The sequence below is a fragment of the Oryctolagus cuniculus genome, chromosome 4 (assembly GCF_964237555.1).
Source record: "Oryctolagus cuniculus chromosome 4, mOryCun1.1, whole genome shotgun sequence".
Lineage (NCBI taxonomy): Eukaryota > Metazoa > Chordata > Mammalia > Lagomorpha > Leporidae > Oryctolagus > Oryctolagus cuniculus.
The window spans coordinates 46,458,946-46,485,902 of record NC_091435.1 but is presented as its reverse complement, the minus strand read 5'-3'; the positions used below and the strand labels follow the sequence as shown (position 1 = coordinate 46,485,902).

The 26,957-nt window shown below is 36.8% G+C and overlaps 1 protein-coding gene across 6 annotated transcripts in view; it reads right to left on the bottom strand.

The window, feature by feature from the left end:
* The window catches only part of CSNK2A2IP (casein kinase 2 subunit alpha' interacting protein), a 149,734-nt gene that overhangs the window by 51,854 nt on the left and 70,923 nt on the right, over positions 1 to 26,957 (bottom strand). For 2 of the 6 annotated variants that reach the window (XM_070073163.1, XM_008267091.3), the window contains exon 2: positions 7,671 to 7,825. The exons of 1 other annotated variant lie outside the window; for it this stretch is intronic. The gene's annotated coding sequence lies outside the window, so the exon portion shown is untranslated. Of the gene's footprint in view, positions 1 to 5,276; positions 5,328 to 7,670; positions 7,826 to 17,712; positions 17,891 to 21,204; positions 21,363 to 26,957 lie in introns of all 6 variants that reach the window. 3 more of the 6 variants (XM_051819172.2, XM_051819171.2, XM_051819170.2) reach the window with 3 other exon arrangements.

Below are 26,957 nucleotides of genomic sequence, written 5' to 3'. Positions count from 1 at the left end.
TAGATGTGATAAATTTGAGAACTGTATTTTTGGACACGGACTCTGGAATTGTTTATTAGCCACTGGACCAGGAAGTCAAAAAATGTAAATACAGTAATACACGACTGAGGTTGTTAAAAGAATACATTAACCAAATGTTTATGAGTCACTTAAAGGCGCACAAATGCAATTCTCTGTAGAATCATTAGGCAAGTATCATGTACCAATTAATTTTAAAAATACATGTAAGTAATAAATGGAAACAAGTTAGGAACATCTAATCCAAACTTTATGCCCTACAAATGAGGATGCTAAGTCTCATTTGTTTACTTATATTATTTGCCAAAGATAACATGGCTGCTGAGCAATTGCATTTTTAACCCTCAAACTCTGCTTTTTCAGTTTTCACTACTGTCTTATACATGATATTTTCTAATAAATCCATAAATATCTTCTGCATCTACATGGAATGGTGCATAAGGAGCATAAGAATTTCTTTGGGATCGTGTCAAAAGACAAATTCTAATTTGAGAACTCTGGAACACTGCTTGGGGCTCAGCATTTTACTTGTTGTTTATGTTACTTTTTCTTGGACTATATGCAAGACTATGAACTATTCTTTACAACATCTACACAGACACTTGTGGACTCTTAGAAAGCAATTTTTACCTCTGGTCACTACAGTAACATTTAATACATTTATGTACAATGTCTAGCAAATACACCAGTGGTCTTAATTCAAAAAGTTTTTAAATATTCATGGTTTTCTAAGTTTGCATAAATATCATGAAGCAATATTTTAGGAATCCCTTTGTGGGTTTTTTTTTTGGAAAATACTTTTCACTGAAAAGTAGATGTCTGAGAAATATTTTGAATGTTTATTATGAACCATTAGTTTGGATAGTCATGGTGGTTTTGCAGCAACAAGCAAATTATCCACACATTATGTATATAGAATAAATGAATATTTAGTGATGCAAAGTTTGACTTCTCAAGATTTTGACTTTGTATTGGGTAAAATGAAAACTAATGCAGGTTTGGAAAAGTCTTAACATTTGGTTTATTTTCAATCCATCCTGATGTAATAGAGAAGCGTGGATTATTTGGAATATTAAACAACTCAGAGAGCTAAGTCCACCTCATGTAAATAGCATTTATAAAGTAATTTCATATACAAATCAAAATTACCATATATGTTTTAATACATTTGGTACTAATTTCTAGAAAATGTAATTTTTCTGAAGACAGTTGTTTGCTATATAATTTTGCTTAAATTACATAGTAGTTAAGACTAAGGAATAATTTCAGAAATAACTAGAGTAACATTTCTGAAATTATGTACTTTTCACATACCTCTGTGTTTACAAATTATCATGCTTCTTTTTGAATCTGCAGGTTTTTTTCTAAGAAGTTAAAGTATAATATGAGTTTGAAACCTGAACATCTTCATTTATGTCTATAACTATTTAGATCCATTCCTTAGATTTCTCAGACTGGAAGCAGTCAGTTCAACATCTCTTCCATATCCAACACTTTATAGACATTTTATCATCACACAAGTTTTATATTGCAAGATTTTTCACATACATAAAAAAATGATTGTGCCTTGCAAATAAGAAATTTACAAAAGCAAAACTAGTAAATTGGTAAACATTCCTTTTTCATATACCAAATCCAAAAAACTATCTTCTGATAGTTGTTTCTTTTTAATTCACCTTCCTTCACAGATGCGAGTTAAAATACAGATATGAACATTTGATGAGTGATTTTTTTTTTAAGATATAAGCAGAACTTTTTAGATTTTTGAGGCCAGGATATTAAAGCATTTATCACTATCTGAATTTCTAGTACCTTTTAAAACTGCCTATGCCAAAACATAATGTCCTTTTTGAGTTCCCCTCAGACACCTTCTTCAGGAAGCAGTAAAATATTAATACAATTTCAGAGCACAATTCTTTTGCAAGGATTATGATTTCAGGTAGCAGATAGACATTCATTCAACTAAACAACACCAAGGTCATTCTAAAGAAAAAGGCCTGTAACTGAGTTTGGAATTAAGGGCAACTAGGAACTGAAATTCTCTGCATAATAAATGAGCAGGAATTTAAAGGAAGAGTTAAACAACTAAGTCAGAATTGAAATGGCGAGAAACACTCATCAAGATGGTGACATTGGCCAACCTACACAATTTAGGACCAATGAAAAGTTTATTCTACAAAGCAGTCAAAAGGATATTTACAATGGAGATTTCTAGTGTGCAATTTTAAGTGAATATTGTAAGCAGTCCATTTTCCTTTGAAGAAATAAGTTCCACATTATAAATAAAGTTCTGTTACATGACAAGATTCATTTTATAGCTACTTAGTCCATAGAAGGGTGGACAGGTAGAATAGAAGCCATCAAGTGAAATTTCCAAGATAGCAACAAAATATAAGAATGTAGGGCCGGCGCCGTGGCTCAATAGGCTAATCCTCCACCTTGCGGCGCCGGCACACCGGGTTCTAGTCCCGGTTGGGGCGCCGGATTCTGTCCCGGTTGCCCCTCTTCCAGGCCAGCTCTCTGCTATGGCCAGGGAGTGCAGTGGAGGATGGCCCAGGTGCTTGGGCCCTGCACCCCATGGGAGACCAGGAAAAGCACCTGGATCCTGGCTCCTGCCATCGGATCAGCGCGGTGCGCCGGCTGCAGCGGCGGCCATTGGAGGGTGAACCAACGGCAAAAGGAAGACCTTTCTCTCTCTGTCTCTCTCTCACTGTCCACTCTGCCTGTCAAAAAAAAAAAAAAAAAAAATAAGAATGTAACGGATATGAAAAATAAAAACCAAAGGTGGCCATGACTCAAACAAAGAACCTAAAATTCATGGGATGTATGAATTCAGCAATTTTATGTGGAATGTAAGTAATGTGGTTACTTACCTGAATTCTAAGTTCAAATTCAGTCTCAAAATTTAAGAAATATAAAACAATTCCCAGAATTAACTCAATCTCAGTTGCACAGAAAAATAAGATTCCACCAAAATAAAATTTTCTCCAATATTATGCTGAGTCTTAAGTCAGTATCTTAGTATGACAACAAAAAGAAAGAAAGAAAGAAAGAAAGAGAGAGAGAGAGAGAGAGAGAGAGAAAGAAAGAGAAGAAAAAAGAGAGAGAGAGAGACAGAGGGAGAAGGAAGGAAGGGAGAAAGAAAGATGATGTAACATCCACATCTGAAGTGGAGAAGCAAAACTGTCTTTACTCACAAAAGAAATAATCCTACATGTAGAAATCTCAAGGAAGTCACAATAAATTACTAGGACTAACACATGAATTTAGCAAGAATACAGGATACAAGATCAATACAAAAACTGTATTTCTACTCTAAAAATCAATCAGAAAATGAGATTAAGAAATCCATTAATGATACCATCAAAAAAAAAAAAGAATAAAACATAGAGAAATAAATTTAACAAGACAAATGTAAGATTTACATTGATAGGTACAAAACACTGCTGGGAAAAATTAAGGATCAAAATAAGCCAAGGAACATTTCATGGTCATAGCTTGGACAATTCAGGATGTATAAGAAAGCTTCTCCTCCCAAGTTGATCTCTAAGTTCCTTCTACTCCATACAAAAATAATGCCATCTCTATTTCCTAAGGAGAAGTTAAAATAAATACAGAGGTTTTCTGCCCTCTGTGTTTTGCTTTTCTCTTCAATTCCAGTCAGAGGGTCCCTCATTGCTTAGTAGAGTCTGGGCTCCTCCGAACAGCTGCAGCACCCTTGGCTACCTCACTATCTGAAACATGGACCATTGGAACCAAAACTGTCTCATTTGACATTTCCTAAGTGCTAAGGGACAAAATGGCTTTATAAACTTATTGTAACCCTAGATTCAATACCACAAAACTAAAAATTCAGATAATCTAGAATAACACATAACTATTAGATAGCTTATATATTCTCTTATCCATCTTAATTCCCCAAGACAAGACAGTATCCCCAGAACCCAGTTACCTGTTTAATCTACAGGTAAAATACCATGACCTGTTAGACTTTAGCGAGAGCATCTTAAAGTTATCCAGAGGGTAAGTCTGTTGACAGGAACAGGAAGTAGAGATATTAGAAAAAGAGAAAAAGGGCCAGCATTGTGGAGTGGCAGATAAAGCTACTGCAACACTGGCATCCCATATGGGTGCCAATGTGTGCCTCAGCTGCTCCATTTCCAATCCAGGTCCCTGCTAATGGCCTTGGAAAACCAGCAGAAGATGGCGGAGGTGTTTGAGCCCCTGCCACCCACATAGGAGACCTGGATTAGGTTCTTGGCTCCTGGCTTCTGGGGCCATCTGGGAAGTGAACCAGTAGATGGAAGATATCTCTCTCTCTCTCTCTCTCTCTCTCTCTCTCTCTCTGTGTCAGTCTCTCCCCCTCTCTCTGTAACTCTGAATTTCAAATAAATAAATACATCTTTTAATAAAAAAGAGAGAGGAAAAAAACAATAAAGAACAATCTTGGTTACAATTTTACCAAGATGCTGGTCAGGTTAAAATTTGCTTAAGGGCCGGCGCCGCAGCTCACTAGGCTAATCCTCCGCCTTGCAGCGCCGGCACCCCGGGTTCTAGTCCCGGTCGGGGCGCCAGATTCTGTTCCGGTTGCCCCTCTTCCAGGCCAGCTCTCTGCTGTGGCCTGGGGAAGGCAGTGGAGGATGGCCCAAGTCGTTGGGCCCTGCACCCCATGGGAGACCAGGAGAAGCACCTGGCTCCTGCCATCGGATCAGTGCGGTGCGCCAGCCGCAGCGCGCCGGCCGCAGCGCACCGGATGCAGCGGCCATTGGAGGGTGAACCAACGGCAAAGGAAGACCTTTCTCTCTGTCTCTCTCTCTCACTGTCCACTCTGCCTGTCCAAAAAAAAAAAAAAAAATTGCTTAAGAGAAACACCTAGTAGAAAGATTATTGTGACATTACTATTTTACAATTGGGGGCTGTGAAGGGTGGTGATCCATTCTGTATATGAATTTCTTCCTGCCTAGTTGTTTTACTGACTGATTATAGAGGGAGAATGATAGAAGAAAGAGCTCCCTTATGATGGTTCCCTACTGATATATATGTGCAATGTCAGGGAGCCAAAGCCAGGAGCCAAGAATTCAATTCAGAGCTCCCATGCGGGTAGCAGGAACCAAAACACTAGAGGCATCATCACAGCTTCTCAGGATCTGTGTTGACAGGAAATATGAGTCAAGAGCTGGAACCAAGAATTGATCCCAGGGACTCCAATGAGAGATGCAGGCATCCTAGTCAATGTTGCCACTAGGCCAAACACTCACCCTGTCTCCTTTTTAAAAGAATGGCATTTGAGGCATCATTGTCTTTGAAGCCTAGGAAATAAAGAGTGCAAAGTTAATGGTCGGGCCGCAAGGATTAGAGTCTCCATTTCTTCCTTTACTCTCCTAAGAGTGGAAATGTGGTCAGAGTTACCTCCTATCTTACTCAGATAGTTCATCTATCAGTTGGGCCTCTCCTGTGCTCTGAAGCTGGACATGTTCTGGAGCCCATTTCGACTACTGCATGCTGCTGGACACAGCTCCCTGACCTGTCATATAACCTCCAAAGTCTGTGCATGAAACAAAGAAGAATTGCAATTTCTTATAACCTCCGTGCTCCCATTAGTATAAACTCTAGAAGCCAAAACAGTAGAATGAAGACAAAAGCTTACCCAACCGTCTCTGTTCCTCCAGAGCCTTAATATAGAAGATCACTTTCTCTATTCTGTCTGTACAAACATCAGTGTGTTATTTATGTCAATATTTCATGTGAATATTGCAGGAATACTATGTAGGGACAATGAATTAAAAAAACGAGTAAAAGAAGGTGTTCATCAATCAATCAATCAATCGTGTTAGGATTGCTTGACTGGTGCGGACAAAAATGGAAAACCATGAAAACTGGATATCCTGTAGCCAATGCTAATTATCATAGAAACTGGTCAAACTTCTTCAAGTGTTAGGAAGATGAAAAGTTAAGTGAGTTAAATTATTTTTTCAAAAACAATAAGCTAAGCAACCAAAAGCTAAATAAATTGAAATATTCATTTCTGTGAAATCATGTTTCTACTCCTAGTGACAAAGAAATTGAAAAGATATGTTTATGGCCGGCGCTGCGGCTCAATAGGCTAATCCTCCACCTAGCAGTGCCGGCACACCGGGTTCTAGTCCCGGTCGGGGCGCCGGATTCTTTCCCGGTTGCTCCTCTTCCAGGCCAGCTCTCTGCTGTGGCCCGGGAAGGCAGTGGAGGATGGCCCAAGTGCTTGGGCCCTGCACCCCATGGGAGACCAGGAGAAGCACCTGGCTCCTGCCTTTGGATCAGCGCAGTGCACCGGCCGCAGCGCGCCAGCCATGGCAGCCATTGGAGGGTGAACCAATGGCAAAGGAGACCTTTCTTTCTGTCTCTCTCTCTCACTGTCCACTCTGCCTGTCAAAAAAAAAAAAAAAATGCAATAGGATTTATTTTTGCAAAAGAAAAAACATGAGGAGGTGAAACAAGAAGCAAATGATCATCAAGGATTCTTGTGATTTGTTCAGTTTTCATACTAGAAGAATGCAATTAAACACATTGAGTTGACAATTTTGCAAATTCGCTGTCTAAAAGGCTGAGGGCAGGGGATGGGCCTTTGTTGCAGTGGTTAAGATGCCACTTGGGATATTCACATCTCTTATTGGAGTGCCTGGTTTCAAGTCCCAACTCTATCCCAAATCCAGCTTCCTGCTTATAAATACTGGAAGAAGCCATCCCTGCAGCCCACATGGGAGACACAGATTGAGTTTCTAGCTCCTGGTTTCCACCTGGCTCAACCTGGGTTGTTGTGGGTAGCTAGAGACTGAATCGGTGGATGAAACATATCTCTTACTCTCACTCTCTCCCTTCCTCTCAAATAAAAATGAAAATAAATAAGTAAAAGTTTTAAAGGAAAGACTAAAGGCATAGTTACATGTGCCACCTCTTATGCAATATAATTTTTGTAATAAAAATATCACTTTTGTAATAAATCATTTTGAGACCACAAAATATAAAACTATTACAGCTGACAATTGTTTTTTACCACAAGTATTAAGCTTGAGATACTGAAATTCTAGAAGTCTTCCATGGTTGATACTTGAGAATAAAAGAGAAAAATTTTTTCAAATGCTTGAATTTATTCAACAGATAATTGCATTGCTACATATCTGCTATGTCCCAGGTCCTGTGGTAGGAGCTAAGTAATAAGCAGAAAGCTAACCATGTAGGATCCCCCTACCCCAACAGAGTTTACTGTCTAAACTCATCAACCACTTCTAATATTTACAACCAACTCCAATATTTCACCTTTCTATCACAGAGGTTCAAGGATAGATGGGACATGAGCTCTATCATTTCATTGTTTTTACTGTTTATTTCAGGACTTACTTTCAAATGGATATACATCGTTATAAAGTTACTTACATATAGAAGGTATAATAAAAGATGCATGTCAAAGTTTGCACTTTGAAAGGAATAGAGGTCAGAAATGAGACACAAAGAGAACTAGAGAGATATGTGTAGTGTCTTACGTAATAAGAGACAGGCAATTTTTGCTAACTGATCAATTAAATGGACATAGATTCTTAGTACTGTTATACTATTAAATCTATATTTTAAACATTATTAAATAATATTTACATATTTTCCAAGAAAAATATACAGACCCTTTGAAGAATATTATTTCTAGAATACTTTCAGCTAAAAGTTGTCCTTATGAATAAGCCTACAACACTGCTAAATGCAAGTCCAGTGGCTTTTGGGAGTGCTGCTATGTTGGTGGAGTACAATTTCTTGATTGAAGGAGGGAGATGCTGTCTTTCTGTAAAATAAAAGGAATTTTAAAGTACTGAAAATACTAATTACCCCATACCAACTAAAGAGAAATTGCATTTATGCCAAGTCAACTATTGTTGCACATGAGAGGGCTCTTCGTGGAATTATGGGGACACTCTGTAAATTTAGTAGAAAGGTTTGCTACATGCATACTTATCTTCAATAGTTTAACAAAGAACTAGTACATGGACATAATATGTTTGGAGTTAACCACAAAAAGGTGGTTTTTTTCTTAATGGCTAAAGTTATGTTACGAAGAAATGAAATTTGGGAGGATTTTGTACAGAACACTAGGTAAATCAGGTGAATGCTAAGAAAGAAAGTGAAATGGGAGTTCAGGCCTCTTGAGATAAGTTGAGGCAGATGAGACATGATCATGAGGTAGATTCTAAAAGTACCCTGCACAAATTCCCCCTCTGCGCTCTGTAAACATATTTCTGAGTTTTTAAACTTGTAAATGTAAACAATATTTTTAAAATTTTTAATCTATATATTAGATATTTTTAGTGTGATTTTTGTAGGTTCCTCAACTCCTACTATAGGAATTGAATCCTACATAAACCAGCAAGAGGTCATTTCAGATTGGAACAAACAAAGATTGTTTCACTGTCCCCCACCAGATCATGCAGCATTCTTCTAAATTTTTTGCTTCTGTCACAAAGCCATGTGTCATAAATCAGGTGACATACCTTCCCAAGAATTTAGAGCTTAGTTTGGGTGCTCAATATAAGTTACATATTCATCTTGCATCTCCAAAATTTACATGTGCTTTTCCCTCTAAATTATTTTATACCTCCCTCACGAAAGAATGTGCTCATGATGAAATATTTTTATGCTACGGAATTATATGAATATCTTCGTTTGTTCCACAATATGTGATAATAACATAGCTTATATAAACTGCAATCAGAGAACACATGAGATTTTTTAGACTCTCATTTCAAAAGCCTTTCTTAAGAAATGCCTGGTGCCTTAACTTTTGTTCAGAGTTGGTATATAGACCTGATTTCACATGACAACTGTGACTCATTAGTCATGGCTGCCTTAAATTCTGTATTGAGGGTGATCACGATGCTTTACATGGGATAATTTGAAATAGAAGACTATTAAAAATGCCTGCATTGGATGGAAAAAAGATGAAGTGGTTGCACAGGCAAGACATATTTATCATTCAGTCTTATTGGCAAGTGATAATCAAATGCAAGGCAAATCGCAATAGTATTAAGACAATAATTTACTACCCAACAACCAACAACCATACTTTTCGGAACTTAGAGGAGCATCACAATTAATTAGAAACAGCAAGATATAGCTCCATGATAATATCTAATTTAAGTGCTAAGCCTTCCAAGTATAAGTTATACGTAGTCTGTTCTAGGGACCAGTTGTTCTATTCCTTAGCTACACATTGAAATCACCTGGGAAGATACTAAAAATACCAATATCTAAGCCTTATATCAGACTAATAATATCAGAATTTCTCATGTAGAGTCCTGAGCTTCATCAGTTTTCAACATCTTTAGATACGATTCTGGTGCAGAGAGAGTGGGAGTGAGAATGCACCAATTTTTCCCTCTGCCATGATTCTACCTCACTCCTTAATAGCCTCCTGGGTCTCCATATATCTTTTCAATTGCTCTAAAAGGTGTATCAAAAACCACTTTTAAAAGACTGGCTGATGGCACTTAAACAAATGGATTTTTGTTGGCAATGTGAATTGTGAACATTTTCTTTGCCAGTAAGTTTTCTCTACATTCAAGAGAAAGTTTAAAGCAGAAAGCAATCATAATAATGAAACAAATGGCTAACCTCATATAACATTACTGTTAGAATTTTATTCCCCTTTTCCTTCACCTGCCCTCTTTGAATAAAGCTAATTGTAAGTAGTAAAATACTATTTTATGCCCGGCTAAATGCTGCCAAAGAGTAAGGGAGTAGGGAACGCAAGCAGGAGTGCACATGCACATGCCGTGTGTGCATGCACCTCACATACGCTGACCTTCAGTTCCCTATGGACATTTGGAAGTTGTCAGCAGTAGCATAATGACAGTCCTAATTATTAAGATTACTCTTGTGTGGAGAGTTCTTTAGAGTAAGATGCCGACAGGCATGCAATATGTTAACTGCTCTATGATCTTTTATTTTAAAAAAAAATAAAATTCTTAGGAATATTCTTCTGGATTTTATCAAAACACCTCTCACTGCCCCAGTGACATACACTCTCACACACATTCCAATAGAATTACTAGTAAGTTCTGATCTCGTAAGTAATACAATGCCCCAAAGATGTATTTTATTAGTTTGTCTAAGAGATGTTCCTATAATTACAAAATCTGCTATAGCTTCAGTTGCTCATGTTCTTATACAGGATCACATATGCACCAGATATCAAGTAATTTGCAGTGTCATGAGACACAGTGATTAAATATTATAAATTTGAAAATATTACACCAGTTTTCTTAAAGGTCTCAAACTGAGCCAAACCTTAGCCTACCAGATGACTTTATATATTCCAATATGAATTTACAAATAAATAATTATCCCAGAAAATTCATATATTTCAAATATTTCATGGTCTAACATGGGTCTCTGTGAATCATACAAAATGCCAAATAGACAAAAGCTATAGCTATAGTGTAGCAAAGAGAAACGCCTGATTACTTCAGGAAGAACAAGGACCAGTGATTGCCAGTCACTTGGAAGCAAATTTGGAATCAACATAAAATAAAATGAACATTCAGTTAAAAATGGGGTACTTTGTCATCCTCGTGATTGGTTCCTAGTATTCCAAACTAGAAAAAAACAACATGCTTGAAGGTAACAAAGCTGCAAAGAAAAGGTTATGTAAAACGGAGAGGATCCCAGCATTCTCCCCCTTCCATGGAGGAAGTGTCAAACATTCATTCTCAGACACAGTGAAGCAGCAACCCAAACACAAGCACTCTTGTCTCTGGGAACCACAGGCTGCCTTCGTAACCAGGCCACAAGAGGTAATTAAATATTTGGTGTTAAAATGCCTTGCCTTCCAGCTCCCAGGCAACCTTCTGTTGAGGCCAGATAACCAAGAAGAAAGTACATGCTCAAATCTTTATCTCAGGGTACAAAGACAGTGCAAATGGATAAATAAATAATAAACATTAAATACTAACAAATGTGGCAATTTATTGAGTAAATAAACTAAATTGCCTTCCCTTTTTTCTCTCATCACATTTTCCCCTGTATGTCAATCATACAATATATAAATTAAGGCAAACCTTCTGTAGAAAAAGAAAAAAAAGATATTCTTCAATTGTGTCTGATAATCTTATATAGTACCAAATAGTTTTGATTCTGTCTCCCAGAAAAAAATATTTGTCTGATATAAAGGATAGTGAATAATTTCTGTAATATTTAGCCTTGCAAAACACTGGGGAGAATTCAGACAGACACTAATGGTACTCTAAATTATTTTCTTGCCATACTATTCCATATGAGCCCACACACTGAAAATTGTTAGCATGAGCTAATTAAAGGAGAAGAAATAGTAGTTTAATTTGGAAATTTAACAGATGAAAAAATCAGCTTTTACTTTGAATAATGAAATAATAGCTTTCCAATCAGGCAATTCAAATTGCAAGAAGGTTTCTTTTTATAAAAGTAAATTAAGGAGTTAGGATTTATTGTTATATTGCCTAAAAGTGGACATCATTCCTGTGATGCTCACAAGCTGCTGTCAATGAGTGGACATGCTAAGGGTGTTAAATGTTGATGATTCAGCGATATGGGGCAGCAAGTGTCTAAGGAGAAAAGATCCTGTAGAAGTATAATAATCTCTACCCAGCCTCAAAGCTGTAACAATGCATTACTGATCTCTTACTGCCTCTTAGTTTTAATGCCATCTTGATCTGTTTTTCTGAGGGTTGAAAAGGCTATTGGGTCTCTTTATGTCATCTGTGTGCTGAACTCAGTCCTGTGAATTTACAGGGAACAACTTAATTCACTAGGAAGATACAAAAGCTGCAAACAAAAGGCAAATGCAAGTGGTGTTTTCCTGAATCTTCTTGATTTCCATTCCTCTGGCTAGCTGAAGGCTCCATCACTCTCTTTCATTCAAGTCTTCTAGAAAACAAAGAGACTAACCAATCAAGTGTCTGGAAATAATAAGATAGAATTAAAAAGGAGAGAATGTTCCAACATGGGAAGCAGTCCACATAGCAGACTCGTAGAATGACAATCACTTTAAGTAACACTCTGACCTTAGAACCACATTTCAGGATTCCTGGTCTGGCTGAAAAGCCCATGAGATCATTTCAGGCATGGAAAGCCAAGGCACTATGACAAAAAAAAAAAATGTTCTACATGAAAGATCTCTGTGAGACCCCAGTAGAAAGAAGTGGCCATCAAAGAAGGATGTACTTTTCTCTAAATAGAGGAAAGAACCACTTTGCTTATGGCCTTGTCCAAATATGACAGAGTTTGTGGACTCAAATGGCTTCCATAGCCCAGGCAGCTCATGTCAAGAGCCTCGGGTGGTCACTGACATCATACATAAGAGTGTTAATTGTTAACAACAGGAGTCACTGTGCACTAACTCTCCATTAAGGACCTCTGTCCTCAATGAGTTGTATTATGAAAACTAACTGTAAAATTTGTTCTCAGTTGTGTGTGTATGTGTGCAAATTGTTGAAATCTTTATTTAGTACACAGTTGGTCTTCAGTGTACAAAGTTAATTGAAAATGAATCTTAATGGAGAATGGGACTGGCAAAGAGAGAGGGAGAAGGGAGGGGAAAGGTAGGTGAGATGGCAGGTATGGTTGAAGAATAACTATATTCCTAAAGTTGTACTTAAGAAATTTGTATTCCTTGATAAATAAATAAATAATTTAAAAAAGAGACTAACCTTGGCTTCTGTGGTTTTGAATGTTGGCCAAGTTTCATCTCAGGGCATTTTAGTGGAACTTGAGGTCTAATGGGAAATTGTTTCAGTCTCAAGAACCACACTGCTTAAATGATTCATTTCAGATTGTAGGGACAAAGGAAAACATTGTAACTCCAGAAGCTGGCTTTGGGATTTGTAAACTGGCTCTGTATTCATTAACACAGTTCTTCAAGTTAGATGAACTTTGCAATGAATAAACTTTAAAGCATATCACTAGTATACGTGAAACGAGATTACTTGTGTAAATGGAACACTTTAAAGCTTAGCTCAGTGCATTTTTAATAAATCGTGTTTTCCTTTTACCTCTTTCACCCCTTCCACTTTAATTTTTTCATCTATTGATCACAGTGGTGTTATTTAGGTAATATTCTCACTTTAAAATAGGGGAGAAAATGGAAATTCAGAGAGGTTGAGGACAATTTCTGTGAATCATGTCATGATAAGTATCAGAAGTAGTTTTTACCCAAGTCCAACTCATGACACATTATTTGTAAGAAAATATGCATCATGCTTATAGTGTTTCCCCTGAAGTACCTCTCCAAATTAGGGAAACCCCTGACATCTGTGAAGTCTGGCTATACCTGTGCCTTGAGCCCACCTTTTTTATCCATTTTCTCTTACAATCTAGATTCAGAAATAGAAGTGACACCCCACTTTCAGAGAAGAATGTTGAAGTCTGAAAAGGATTGGTTGCTGGTTTTTGTTATAGAGACTGGATTTTCTTGGCTTTTGTTTTTGCATCACTACATAAAATAATTCCAAAGAATATTACAATGCTACCTTTTGTAGAACTACAGTTAATATTTTGCTTTGTGATTTTCCATGCTTCCATTTGAGCTTAAAGTAAATATTTGTGTACTTTTTACAAAAGTAATACACTAAAAACTTTGTAACCTGATTTTACTTTTAAAATATCAATTAGAAATATTTGAACACATAAATTGCAATTAATCCATAATTTTGTGTTATAAAATATAACTACACAATCCCGTATTGGGGTGTATGTCAGTCATTTCTATTTGCATACTACACTAAATGCCTACCACGCAGTCATGATCTATCAAATCCGATCCATGTTAGTCATCATTTCATTACATCACTGAATGCCTGCACTACCCCTGATATAGACATTGTAAAAATTATCTATTGTAGATATGAATAAACAGAATCCAGAATTTTTTTTAAAAATCCTGTTAAAAATATATTTTGCTAATATTTCAAATTGATTTATAAATACTTTCTGGAAATGGAGATAGTGCACATTTACCAACAATTTAGGAGAGACTGTTTCTCTGGACTGTCATATTATTTATAAGTTTTATATATTTCAATTTTAAAAAGACAAAATTTCTGCTTTGGTGATGCATTTAGGTTCCTGCCCATGATTATTGAGGTTGAATATTTTAGTAAATCTATGAGCTATTCGTCTTAATCCCTCTGTCAATAACTTAGTTGTGCTATTTTGCCATTTCTCTGTTAAAGAGGTATTTTTTCTGGGGCCCTAATTTTTTAGCATACTGGTTTTATTAACCATTTTTCATGTGTATTATAAATATTTGTCACTTACATGCTGGGGTTCTCACATTTTTATTAATCACATTTCTCTTTACCGAGACACATATACATAAAAATGCCTATGTGTGTATGTTTCCAATTTTGAAAACTGTTAAATTCACTGCAAGTTTGAAAGACCAGCAGGGAAATCCCTGAATGATTCAGCAACACTTCACACTCCACAATACCTGCAACAGATCTGCATGTATACATTCACATGTAAGCACTCGTGCACACACACAAAGTTGCCCTTCCACAAATCTTCCAAAAATGAGTGACACATCACTCCTAAGTATCTCGACATGTGATTCCAAGGAAAGCATTTTTTATGAAACCACAGCATCGTTTTCCTACCTAAGAAAATCAGAAATAATAGTATCACCCAGTGAATAGTTCATACATGAATTTTCTCAATTTTCTTCTGAATATTACTTCAGACTCTAGTGGTTCATTGCCTTTGACTCCATTTTCCCTAATCTTTAAGAATTATACTCCTGGGGCTGGTGATGTATAACAGTGGGTTAATCCTCTGCAGTGCCGGCATCCCATATGGGTGCCAGTTCTAGTCCCAGCTACTGCTCTTCAGATCCATCTCTCTGTCATGGCCTGGGAAAACAGTGGAAGATGGCCCAAATCCTTGGGCCTCTGTGTCTGAGTGGGAGATCTGGAAGAAGCTCCTCATTTCTGGCTTCAGATCGGCTCAGCTCTGGCCATTGCAGTCATTTGGGGAGTGAACCAGCGGATTGAAGACCTTTCTCTCTGTCTCTCCCTCTCATTGTCTATAATGCTGTCTCTCAAATAAATAAATAAAATCTTTAAAAAAACACACACAATTATACTCCCTCTTTGGTCCTTTATGCTACTAACTTCTTGACAGGTTCAGGTTAGTCAACTTATAAAATATTTCATTTTCTAGATAAATCTGACTTTTCTTTTAATAGATTCAGGTTAAACATATCTGACAAGAACATAGCATTGGTGATTAGGCATACTTCCCAAGGCATACATCATGAGTCTGTGTCTGCTAAATTAAAATAAATTAAAGTCGCAGGAGGCAGATGGTTTGATATACTATCTGCTTTATCACACAAAAATTCCCCAAAAAAAAGTAGATTAAAGAAATTAACTTGTACCAAAAGCCAAAATAGAGATTCCTATTATATCCTTTAAAATATGCCAAGTAAATGCTCCCATCCTACTATAGGTGGCTGAAAAATGACAATCCATGTACTTCCATCCCCAGACACAGCCATATACATTTACACTTGAAAAAAGTAGAGACAAATATCTAAGTTTGAGGACAGCCATTTGTTACAGAATTTAAGATGCTGCTTGAGATGCCTGCGTTCCACATGGAAGTGTCTGGTCCAAGTCCCTTCTCTGCCTCTGATCCAGTCTCCAGCTAATGTTCCACGTAGGAGGCAGTGTTTGGGTACCTGCCACCCTTGTAGAAGATGCAGACTGTGTTCAGATTTCTGTCTTAAATTGGCCCAGTCCCAGCGATTTTTGGAGAATCTCCAGAGTGAACCAATGGATAAAAGTGCTCTCTCATGCTGTTCTGTCTCCCTCTCTCCCCTCAACACATTCTTCAAATAAATTAATTTTTAAAATCGAAATTTTTCCAAACATATTTAAATAATTTCCTTCTACTGAAACATCCTAAAACAGGAATGAAGAAAAGCACATTCCCATAACGATCAGGTCTAATACAGTCACAGGATGAAGATGAGCCGGTTCTTGTTCAGAGGAAGAAATCAGAGTCCAGATGACTATGTACCTCTGAGGATTGAGTGAAATCTTAGTCTGCAGAAGGCACGGGTGCTGCTCAGCAGCAAAGAAACCAGTGCCTTTAATTTTATTCCTGATATATTTTTAAAATATGTACATATGAATCTATGTTTTATTAATCTTATATAGCCAACGCTTTCAATATATTATTTATGATTTCTTTCTTCCCCTTAATATTGATAAAACTATTACCCTTACAAAGATAAAAATGAGTACTATTTATCATCTATTTGTTTATGACCTATTTTTCATATCAATGTCTAATTCATTTCAAATTTATTTTGATTGAATTACAGGTCATATTATATTACTCTTTTTGGGGAGTATTCTGCTAATGGTATTGTCAAAAAGAAATATAATGCAAGCCATATATGTAAGTTCAAACTTTCTAGTAAGCACATCAAAAATTTAAAGAGAAACATATGAGTTGATTTTAATAACATTTTTATTCAGTTCAACCTTTCCAAAATATTGTCATTTTAACATTTAGTAACATAGAATAAATTACTAATGAGACATTTTACATTCTTTGCACATGCTGTCTTTGGAATATGGGATATGTTTCATATTTACAAAACTTCTCAATTCCAACACTAAATTTTAATCAGCAGTACTTAGCTTATATTTAAATTGAACAAATTTACTACTGAAAAAGTCAACTAACCTACTCAAGTTGTCCCAAACAAAACTTTTCTAATGATAGAATTAAGTGTCAGTACAAGATTAGATTTTTAAATAATTTTTTCTAGAAAATTCTTATTCATTTAGTGGCTGAACAGAGATTTAATTTGGTAAAAATTTTTCAAGTAACTGCTAAATATTTAACATAATGAAACTCATAGTCCAAATTTATAAAAACTTGATAATAATTTAGGAAGACAAGCATGATAGATGATTGTTAGAAAGATAGAGAGATAGTAAAATGAACTAGTTAAAATGTTAAGTTCATGTCGCATGTACATATTATAGCTTGAAATTGGAAGAAACAAGGTGGTCTACTTTTACTTCAAAGCTAAGAGAAAATTATGATTTTTCTGGGCCCTACAAACAACTGTACCTTTTAAAAAAACTTTTTTTTAATTTAAGAGGTTGGGGGATGGGGAGAGACAGAGAGAGAGAAACAGATGTCCCATCAGCTGGTTTATTCCCCAGATGTTCACAAAGCTTCTGGCACCAAAGCCCTAGGAACTACAAACTCAATCCACTTTTCCACATGGGTGTTAGGAACCCAATCACTTGGACTATCACCTCTGCCTCCCAGGGTCAGCATGAGCAAGGAAGGTGGAGTTGGAGCAGAGTTAGGTAGCAAATCCACTCTCTGATGCGTAACATAGGTGTGCTAACCTGATGATTTTAAGCATGAATGAGAATTGTCAAAATCCTTAAGAAACACTCTATTTATAGTAATAAGAATAAATCACTTTATAAAAGAAGCCTTTCTCAAATTTAGGAAATATGATAAGGGTTTATCGTCTTCAGGATATCCTCAGCTTTAAAATTGAATGGAAGGGTTTTTTATGCATTTTATTTTTTTTTATTTTTGTTTATATAAAGGGAACAAATTTCATGTATTTTATATATACAGTTTTAAGAGTGAAATGATATTTCCCACCTTATCCTTCTTGCCTTCCTCACTGTCAGCCTCCCTACTCGTCCTTTTCTTATATTTCTTTTAATTTTTACAGTGACATACTTTCAATTTACTTTATAATCACAAACTCATGCCCCTGTGCAGTTAGAGTGATCCTCACAGAGAGCCTTCTTCTTGAGTTTATTGGCCCCATGGTTCCCTACAAGATAAAATGGAAAACCGTATGTTCTTAGTTATTTGGTAACAAAATTTGAATTCTTCTATGGACGACTGTGGGATTTTCTGATTCATTGACTGCTTCCCAGCTACTGTTGGGTTAAAGGACTCCTGTGATAATAACAGTTCTAATTAAGGCACCAATGATGGCCCTAGACTGATTAAAAATATGTCACTGTGCTGCATTTGTTAGGGAAGTTAGATACTATTGTGGCTTTTATACCATTCCTGTAGTACAGGATAATTTGGGTTTTTATTGTTTCATTTTACCAGTAACCAATAAAATTAACATATAGCAATATATAAATAAAGACAAAACCAATGATTTTATTAGGAAATATAACCAAGAATATGAAATATGAGAAAAAAAACTGAAGAAAACAAAATGATCTTATCTCTAGATAGTGTTTCCCTTGAATTATACCCAATTTGTGAACAGTGTGATGCATGTTTGCTACAATTTGTCATAAGAACAATTTTTGTCACTTCACATTCTGCTAAATAAGTTATTTTCTTATGTTGCCTCAGTTTCTATAATTTGGACTAAAAGAATTAAGGAAAAATGCCTCGCTTAGAGCAAAATTTTCATTTGTATCTAACCATTTAGAGACTTACTCCCCCCTGTTTATGAGGTGACAGGGTAAAATAGCTACTTTTGTGTGTAACAAAGGCAGCAGGTTTAGGAGGGAGCACTACCTTGTTTTAGCCCATCCTAACACAGGGCAACTAATTTGAAAAGCTTGGTAATTTCTGCCTGCAGCCTCTTGCGTTTTCTCAGAAAATGAAGGGAAGCCTGTATTGGACAAAGAGAGGGACCAGGGGGAGGGAAAGACAAGCAAAAATGGAAATAGAGTAGGGAACTGCTGAGGCATGGCTAATCAGAAAGGACACTTCATGCATATTACGGACCCATTGTGATAATAACATTGGAATCAAATTGCCTCCCTAAACCACTTGAGACACTCTGCATCTTTAATTTTTAAAGTTATGAAGACACTTGACACAGAAGGGGATCAATTATCAAGAGTTGTCGTGCAAATACTTACTTAAGCAATGCAGTGGGTCCAAGTTAGTAGGAAATCCGCACTCTTGCAGCCACATAATAGCAACTAATTACACAATTCCAGGATCCTTTTCCAGTGGTCTCAGTGGGCAAAAACAGTCATGGTTGATTTATTTTGATTCACTTTCAGGAGTCTAAAGTTATGATAAATTTATATATTTGCTAAAGAAAATTGGTTCTGATCATGAAACCACCAAAACATTAAAAACAAAGGGAGGCTTCCACAGTGAACCTGTTAGGTTCTCAAGTCCTTGAGATGAATAATTTGGTACTATTTAATAATGGAGTAAATGAAAAAAATAATGGAATAGAGGTGTCCGGTTAGGGGTAGAGGCAGCTCCCAGATGGAGGCAACTTCTACAATGGGCAACGTTGAGCACATACAAGTGGAGCGATGAGTATTTAGACTGTGCCCTGTATGGGCCAGTCAATGGAGTGTTTTATTGCATGTGAAGAGGAGTACTTTACTTCCTGTTAAGAGTTCTGAGGACCTGCTCAGGAACTGACTTCATTCTGGATTATAAAGCTTCACTCACAGTTGTTTATTTTTATTATTACAATACGATAATCAACCGATTTAGTGGAAAAATCTCTACCCTTTTTTTTCTGTCATCCCATCCCCAAAAAGTCTCGAGAGATTAATATTCTTCCCACAGCATACATAAAATATTTAAATTGAGTATTTCCTTTCTTATTTCTTTTATCTCTCAGCAATTTTCCCATTAAGAAGTAAACATGGTATTGGTTAATGTCTTTCTCATTCTCTTCAATGTATATCTAAAAATGAATCCATTATATACAAGAGGGAATCCATGGCATGATATTTTTAAATCTTTTCCAAAGAGTATCATCTCTATAGCAAATAAACCTGTGCTTGTCAAAGAAGCTCTAAACCATTAAAAAACAAACAAACAAACTATATGTCATTGGTCTATAAAGCCACCGGTGTCGCCACCTGCACGGGAGTGGACATGACATCCAAACCTCCACCAGATACAGCAACTGTGAGTTCAAAAATTCATGAAGACTATTTTCTTTTTTTTTTATTATTTTTTTTTGACAGGCAGAGTTAGACAGAGGGAGAGAGAGAGAGAGAGAGGTCTTACTTCCATTGGTTCACCCCAAAAATGGCCGCTACGGCCGGCGCTGCACCCATCCAAAGCCAGGAGCCAGGTGCTTCCTCCTGGTCTCCCATGCGGGTGCAGTGCCCAAGCACTTGGGCCATCCTCCACTGCCTTCCCGGGCCACAGCAGAGAGCTGGACTGGAAGAGGAGCAACTGGGACAGAATCTGATGCCCCAACCGGGACTAGAATCCTGGATGCCTGCATGCAGGCGGAGGATTTGCCTAGTGAGCCACAGTGCCGGCCGACTATTTTCAACTTGACATATGCCACCAAGTAGCTGCCTAACTGCAATGTCTGCTTCTCATTTTGCTGGCTTGATTCTAGTGGCTGAATTGTGTTTTGTATGGATTCATAAAAACATAAAATAGGTGGGCTGGCATTGTGGAGCAGTAGGTTAAAGGCACCAGTTCGAGTCCTGACTGCTCAGCTTCCAATCCAGCTCCCTGCCCATACTGTTTGGGAAGATAGCAGAAGATGGCCTAAGTATTTGGGCTCCTACCATCCACATGAGAGACCCAGGTGGAGTTCTAGGCTCCTGGGTTTAGCCTGACCTAACCTGGCTATTGGGGCCATTTGGGGAGTGAACCAGCAGATGGAAGATCACTTTCTCTGTTTCTCCCTGTCTCTGTCACTCTGTCTTTCAAATAAATAAATATTTAAAATTTATATACATATGTATACATATATATATGTATATAACATTTATACCCATTCACACATCTTGCAAATTAAATGTAATGAGAATTGATTTTCTGAACTTTTTATTTTATTTCTCTCTGAAACTTAATTATCATTAGAAAAAATGTTTGCACAATGCTGGATAATACCTGGCACGAAACTGAGTAAATGATTTCCACTCTGGCCCTCTCAAACTTACACAGAGTCCAAGAAGGAAGGATCGAAAAGCTACCATTCTTATTGATACCACGCTCAATATGATTAGTAAAAGTGATTTTTCTTTCTTCCATCTGCTTTGTGGGCTATTTGCGGGTGGGAAGCTGTTAGCAGTGGCATAGGAACTAATATCATTACATGCTACAGAAAGCAATTGCCTGAGCAATTTTCCTAAGCCAGAGCCGAAGCAAAGCAAATGCAATGCTCCCCCTCACCTCTCGGTCAGCAGCATGAGAGTGCTGCTACACGGTGTCTCCAGAGGGTAAATTCCGTGACAGAAGCTGAATTCTGTGGCCAATCGTATGGTGGCATGGGTCTGCCTCAAATGTGGAACTTAGTATTGAATATCAGATATTTTTTTCCTTTCAAGAGACTGAAGAATAAAGAATTTTAATAACACAGGTGTATCTGCATGACTTCATTAAAAGGAAACAATTCCCAGCTAAAGAAAAATGCACAATGCTATCTGGAAGTACTAGTAAATATTATGGTTTGCTATTTTAATATCAAGTACAATGGAATGGTTAAAAGTGCTATCTTGAAATCAATCAATATTATATCCTTTAGCTAAAGGATGAGCAAAGTATCCCTGAGTTATGACACTGCATGTTCAGTGTCTTTCCCCTATTTTAGAAAGTTATATATTCCAAAAAATTATCTCTTCACTTCTAAAGAGATAAGAGGAGAATGAAATGGAAAAGTTCAGTTGCCAGCTAAGCCTTTTATAGATAACATTTAAAGCATCTGCTTTTCCCATATCCCACAACTGAAAATGTAAGCAAATCATATTCATTGAATCCTAAAAGTTCAAAGTGCATATAGCCATGTGCATTAAATAAATGACTATCTTGCTTTTTTTTTTTTTTTGCTTTTTGTTCAGTATAGAATTTTATTGTTTAAAATTCAGAATCCAAGTTATGTCATCAGGCTAGGCATTTATACTGTGTTTTCAAATAAAATTGGCATTTTTATATTTTGATATTATTCAAGTTTCTTTTCATCCTTTTAAAATGTTCAGATATAATGCAAAAATATAGACATCAATGAGATTAAAGGACCATATGTATTTCTTACTTTATAGCATTATAGAGTCTTGAAGCCAGACTGTCTTAGCAATCATTGTCTATAAATCCCCTCATATTTTAGATAAAAACAATGGGATCTGAGAAAATGAGTGTTCTACTTGTGAGTCCATGGCATGGCTAATACTAGAACACTTAGACTCGCCATCATGAGTATTTTTACTCTACAAGCTCCCTAGTGAGATAAAAATCAAATAGAGAAATAATCACACAATAATTGAGTAGCTAGGGCACACTAAATCAGTCAAGTATGAAATAAAGCAAAGGAAACAGTTTGGTCAGGATCCCAACAGGAAATAGATGACCTACGCAAACTGGGATCATTGGAAGAGGATTTAATAAATGAACTAGTTACCAAAACGTGTGCAGAATATAAATAAATTACAAAAGGTATCTCCAGAGTCCAGGACTATAAATAGCTGAGCTTTTCTCATTCGTAGTTCTAACGCAAAGGAAATGGAGAAGTTTCTAGAAGTGAAAAAGAGAGTTCTGTGGAGAAAGCAGCTTCAGCAGGGACTCTTACTTTTGGCCAAGCATCAGAGTTATTGTGAGAGAGGGAAGCAGTGATGTGAGCTCGTTGGTCTCTCTCTCCTTCGTCTGACCTCTTGCAGTTGACTTTGTGCACAAGCTCAGGGGAAGAAAGCAGAATGGGGAAGGGCAAATGGTGGTTCTTGTTAAAGAATAATTATTCGTGACGCTTGGTCGCATGATGAGGGCTGACTTTATCCAGAGGAAGCATGGTGATGGGTGTGGGATTGGACACAACTCCAAGTACAGTGGACACGTGGCATTTGTAGCCATCAGGGTGAGGATCAATGAATGAAACACTTCTAAGAGAAAATATCAAGGGCAAGGGAATATTCTGGCTTAAACAACTAACAGGGTTCTTGTTGAAGGCAGGGTAGGGTAATCAAACACTATCAGCTATGTGGTGGAGAATGAGGAACTGCATCAGTTATAGAAGGTGCTCAGATACTGAGGGTTGGTGGGGATTCTTGCAAGACTGACTTGTCTGGGTTCCTGCTAAAATTTTATTTTATAATAGAGTATACAATGGTTTAAGAGAAGGTTCAGGAATCTGACTCTAGTGTGATCAAAGAATCTTTGTCAATCTAAAGGAAAAAATAAAGGCAATAAGGTGAAGTGTGGAAAGAGGAAGAAATGGCAAGATAAGTCTTTTAAAAAAAAGAAAAAATATACCAATTTAAAAGTTAAGAGCAAAAAAGTAAGCAGAGAAATACAGAGTGAAAAAGGGAAACTGTATAATTAGTAGACTATAAAGTCATACTTTTCAAAAGACAATAAATAGAGAAAAGGAAGAAAGATTGAGACAGAGAGAAAGAAGGTTGAATATGTAACAGACATATAGAAATTAAAGTTTAAAGAAAAAAAAACCTTCTTTTCAGGTAAAACTTTTCCAACTGGGCCCGAGACAGATAAAAGTTTCTTTTAGATAGCTCTGATCTAATATATATATATACAATATTAATTGTCTGGATGGCATGTGAATACTGAGAAATTACAAATTACCTCAGCCAATGAAATACATTTACATTAATCTGAAATCCTTAGTTTGCTAGAGTAATGAAAGAGACTTTGCACCATTTTCATTGGTATCTGGTGATCTAACTTTCCTGACATTGCGCTGGACCTCTACGCTGACTCTACCAACCACCAGCCCCACATATTTCCTCAGTAGTCTTCATGGGTGTCTTCTCCTAAAATACATGGTACACACATCACGCATATCCTGAACAGTCCCTGGTCAACTCATTTTCTTCTGATTTTGCTCTCTTACCTATAGCTGCTTAGGATTTGGTTTCTCGCACAGGCACCTCAATACATATAAATCAAAGATAAGAAATGCATCAGGTATATGGGACTTGCCTTCCAATAGTGTCAGGAAAGAATAGAAGCAGCTTCCCTTCACTGGACATTTCCATGTGTTTCTTGATACTTATCACATCTCCATAGCTACACGTTTCACCAGCAAGCATCATTTCCAACTTCTTTCAAAATTTTTAGCCAACAAAAACATAGTTTTTTAGCTAGGACAATGACTAAACTCAGAATGAAATTTTTTGTGTGTATAATTCAATTTACGATCATCTCATCAGTTGTCTAGCATCCTTGTATTCTTTGATATTCCATTGGCTCTATTAAGCCTCCATTCCTGCACCTGAAAAAGTAAATAATATCTTCCTCCTCACAAATTGTTAAAATTGTATATGAGCTAATTCATGTAAAGTGATGATCACAGTTCTGGAAATAGGAAATCTCTTTGAAAGTTAAGTATTATGATTATTGCTCTCTAAGTGGCTGGCTGTGATGGACTGATGATTTATTATGAAAGATGTTAATGAAGCAAGCTCAGGGTCAAGGCTCTTCTACCAAGAGTAAAAATGAAAGCACAATGCTACCCCATTACAATCCCTTGGTGTCAATTATTAAGATCATCTCTAATGACAAGCTGTTCTTTTTCTCGGCAATGGTACATATTTATCTCCATAAGTCAAATTGGCCATTCCAGAATAAAGCTACATTTTTAAGGGCGACCTCATTTTTCAAAATCTTATGCTTAATAAATTGTATTTTGGAGCATTCAACTTGATTTTAAAAGAAAAAACAGAAATATTGCAGAGTATATTTCTATAGATATTAGAAAATAACTTTGTAATTAATTCAACGAAAGCGTGATGGACATGGAGAGGTATAATGTGCTATGAGCACACAGTCTAGGCAAGAATATCAGACCAATGGACTAAAATAAAATATGAATCAGAGCCTGAATGAGGATTAACAGAACCAAATAAAACAATCCAAATTGAAACCATGACTGGGCCAGCGCCGCGGCTCACTAGGCTAATCCTCCACCTTGCAGTGCCGGCACACTGGGTTCTAGTCCCGGTCGGGGCGCCGGATTCTTTCCCGGTTGCCCCTCTTCCAGGCCAGCTCTCTGCTGTGGCCCAGGAGGGCGGTGGAGGATGGCCCTGGTGCTTGGGCCCTGCACCCCATGGGAGACCAGGAGAAGCACCTGGCTCCTGCCTTTGGATCAGCGTGGTGCGCCAGCTGCAGCGCGCCAGCCGCAGTGGCCATTGGAGGGTGAACCAATGGCAAAGGAAGACCTTTCTCTCTGTCTCTCTCTCTCACTGTCCACTCTGCCTGTCAGAAAGAAGGAAGGAAGGAAGGAAGGAAGGAAGGAAGGAAGGAAGGAAGGAAGGAAGAGAAAGAAAGAAACCATGACTAGCTTATGCATGAGATAATTAGTATGGTGGGTAAAATAGTTAAATGTGTTCCCTTATTTTTAAAATTGGCTTTTATCTCAAAATACACAAAAGTATGTACCAATACTTCAGACCAACTTCTCAAATTTAATAAACTTGTTATCACATTTTCACTAGATAATTCTGGGAAGACTTAAATCAGCTAAGATTTAATAAAATTCATCTCTATGCAAACTTACATCTTATTTTGTGTCATCCCCCTGATATCCTGGATATAATAGTCATTCTGGGGTTGAAATGTATCCTTTACATTCACGTTTTCATACTTTTACATATAAATATGTAATATATGCCTGTGTGTCTACATACAACATGATTTTTATGTGCTTCAAATTTAAGGTAGTGGGTATCATATTCACTCTTAAAAGTTTACCTTTTTCCTCTTGAGATTTTTCTATTTATTTTCTTTATTCATTGTGACTGCTAGATATAAAACTACCTAGTTCGATAGGTTGTTTCTGCCTTTATTTTTACCATAAATAACATTTCATTGAATACCATTGTACATATTTTCCTGCGCACTTATGCAAGTTTTTTTTAAGTCAATATTGCGCCTAAGTGCAAGACCCTAGTCTACTTAGCTAATCAGGACCAAATTGTCTCAAAACTCCATCAGTTTATGCACTGCCAACATATGAAGGTTCCTTTTACTCCATATCCTTACCACCAGTACTGTGAGAATAATTTAAATGTTTTTGTGTTCTGGTGAATCTAAAGTCAAATAATATTATTTAGATTTTATTTAAAAATTAAAGAAGGCTTAAAATGAATGTCTTTTAAGCAGTCAACCAATAGGATATAGAGTTGAAGAGGCTTACGGACTGTCCCTTTAGCCCACTTTGTTTCTATTTTCAATGTTACCATGCCTTGTGTAACAGTATGTGGGGCCCATAGAATGGCAGGCAAAGCAGTGGATTATCTTTCTGCACAACGCAGAGAAAGGCAACTTGCACCACCCCGTTTTCTTCATGGACAAGAGTAACCTGACACTTAACAAATAATTCCAAGCGTATCAAGTGATTTTACACTTCTGAAAGTAGTGGCTTCCTTAGACATACTTCGTTTTCTGCTTTCCTCCTTTACTATTCCTCTACTGCTTTTCTTTTTGTCCTCATCTTTTTTCCTTCTTTTTAAGAAAAGTCTATTTAGACATATGCAGCTGTAAAATTGGACCGAGTAGACACTTCTTAAGATTACAACTTCCTACTGAAGCTTTTCCTATGAGTTTTTTTTATTAATTAATTTATTTTTTAACTTTTATTTAATGAATATAAATATCCAAAGTACAGCTTATGGATTACAATGGCTTCCCCCCCATAACTCCCCTCCCACCCGCAACCCTCCCCTTATCCACTCCCTCTCCCCTTCCATTCACATCAAGATTCATTTTCAATTCTCTTTGTATACAGAAGATCAGTTTAGCATACATTAAGTAAAGATTTCAACAGTTTGCTCCCACACAGAAACATAAAGTGAAAAATACTGTTTGAGTACTAGTTATTGCATTGAATCTCAATGTATAGCACACTAAGGACAGAGATCCTACATGAGGAGTAAGTGCACAGTGAATCCTGTTGTTGACTTAACAAATTGACACTCTTG